We start from the raw sequence: 2,896 nt of genomic DNA, 5'->3' as shown, positions 1-2,896 counted from the left end.
AATGATCTATCTAGTCTCAGGTTCTTGACTACATTAGCAGTGTCATATATATGGGTTCCATCTCATATAGTAGGCCTTAAATCCAATCAAAAAGTGGTTGGTCACTCTCACATTTGTGGCATTATTGCAACAGTATATCTCTGCTGTAGACCACAGGATGTGTAGCTGAGTGAAATCAACAATTACTTTTCTCCTCTAGTAGCATACAAGTACTTTGCAACACCATGAACACAACTCAGTAGGTCTAAAGATTCTAGTTGCGTACCAGCTCTATTTTTCCTATATTTGATAATATGAGTATGTTATGTCTTCAGCAATAGGGATTTATCATCCGATTATGAAAAGAACCAACAACCTTGGTAATATTCTGTGATATGAGGATGGGGGTTGCCTAGGAGACTATTTTGACCAATGACTCAACAAGATGTAGCCAACTAATCCCTGGCAGGATTTTATTTCATGGCATCGTGGCATAAGATGGCTAGTTGAGTCTTTTTCTTCCCCATTGTATAGTGACATTTAAATTCATATATATGTTTTAACATGTCTTTTCAAAAGCCCTTTAGTGTTAGTTGTTTCTTACCATTTTCCTTTCTTTACAGTTTGCTCCCCATATAATCCTCCTATTGTAGTTTCTCCATTATCTGTTTATAAAATTATATTCTAGTTCCCCTTTCCTAGAATATTTCCTCCTCCCTTCCTGATCCCTTACTACCTGCCTCACTTCTGTGGTTATTTGGATCAGAGCACACATATCTGAAGCTTAAAAAGTAGCATTGTGATGGTTTGTATATCCTTGGACCAGGGAGTGGCATCATCTGAAGGTGTGGCCTTGTTGGAATAGGTGTGACCTGGTTGGAATGGGTGTGTCACTGTGGGTGTGGGTATAAGATCCTCACCCTAGTTGCCTGGAAGTCAGTCTTCCACTAGCAGCCTTTGGATGAAGACATAGAACTCTCAGCTCCTCCTGTGCCATGCCTGCCTGGATACTGCCATGCTCCCACCTTGATGATAATGGACTGAACCTCTGAACCTGTAAGCCAGCCCCAATTAAATGTTGTTTTTTTTATAAGACTTGCCTTGGTCATGGTGTCTGTTCACAGCAATAAAACCCTAACTAAGACAAGCATCCAAATTAAAAAAAGATTCAATATTTGTTTTGGCACTCTGAAGTACCTTACTCAGAATGTTTTTTCCTAGCTCCATCCATTTATCAGCAAATTTCATCATTTCATTATTCGTAACAGCTGAATAAGATTTATGAAAATGTACATTTTCATTATCTGTCTATCAGTTGATGAACATTTAGGCTGTTTCCATTTCTGGCTGGATACCATGAACAAGGCAACAATGAACATAGATGGGCAAGTATCTCTGTTGTAAGATGTAGAATCTTTTGGGTATCTACCCAAGAAGAATCACTAGATCTTGGTGTAGATCAATTCTTGAGAACCTTTCAAACTGAATCCCATAGAGGTTGTACCAGCTTGCAATCCCACCAGCAACGAATAAGTGTTCTGCTATCTCCTCAGCCTCACCAGCATGTGCTGCCATTTGTTTGATTGATCTTGGGCATTCTGATTATGGTAAAATGAAATCTCAAAGTAGTTTTAATTTGTAGTTTCCTCAAGGCTAAGGATATTGAAAAAATTTAAAATGTTTCTCAACTATCTGCTTTTTATCTTTCAATAACTCTCTACTTTGCTCTATACCCCATTTTAATTTGGTTGTCTTTTTAATGTACAGATTTTTAAATATACAATTTTTAAAATTATATTAGATTCTAAAATATAAAATTTTAGACATTCTGTCCAATATACAATTAGTAAAGATTATTTTCTCATTCTTAGGCTGCTTCTTTTCTTGAATCAAGTCATTTTCTACATACAATATTTTTTAGCTTTGTGAGCTCACATTTATTAACTGTTGGTCATAATGCCTATTCTACCAGTATCCTACTCAGAAGGTCCTTTCCTGTGCCAGAGAATCCCTAGCTATTCTCTACTTTCTCTTTTATAAGGTTCAGCATATTTGGTCTTATGTTAACATCCGTGATCCATTTGGAGTTGACTATTGTTCACAGTGGTAAATAAAACCTATTTTCATTCCATACTCAGTTATCCAGTTTGGCAAGAACATTTTATGAAAATATTTTCTTTCTTTGGTGTGTATTTCTGGCTTCTTTTTCAAGTAATAATAATAAAGTATCTGTAAGTGTGTGGATTTATGCCTGGGTCTTCAGGTTGATTATATTGTCATAAGATTAAGTCAGTGTATTTATTTTTATACCACAATACCATATGTTTTTTATTACTATAGCAATATAACTTTAAATCAGAGATGATGATACATCTAGTAGTTTTATTATCCAGGGTTGTTTTAGCTATCCTGGAACGTTTATACTTTCAAATAAAGTTTAAAATAAATTTTCCAATTTCTATAAAGAATTGTATTGTTATTTTGAAGGGGATTGAATAAAATCTGCCGATTGGTTTTGGCAGGATGGGCATTTTGAACATTGGGGCAGCGTTTTACTTTCTGCTGTCCAATTTCTTTCCTTAGTGACTTAAAGTTTTTGTTATACAAGTCTGTCACTTGCTCATTTAGAGTTATACCAAAATATTTTTGAGGTTATTGTGAAAGATATTCTTTCTTTCCCTTCTTTTTAAATATGCTGCTTATTTTTATGTAAGATGGTGACTGATTTTTGTGTATTCATTTCATATTCTGATACTTTGCCAAAGGTGTTTATCAGCTGTAGAAGTTTCCTGATGGAGTCTTCATGGTCTTTATTTATAAAATTATAAAATTAACTCAAACAAATCAATGGCCTTTCTCTACACAAAGAATAAACAGGCTGAGAAAGAAATTAGGGAAACAACACCCTTCTCAATAG

This window comes from Mus caroli, chromosome 6 (assembly GCF_900094665.2).
Source record: "Mus caroli chromosome 6, CAROLI_EIJ_v1.1, whole genome shotgun sequence".
NCBI lineage: Eukaryota > Metazoa > Chordata > Mammalia > Rodentia > Muridae > Mus > Mus caroli.
This window is presented reverse-complemented; position numbering follows the sequence as displayed.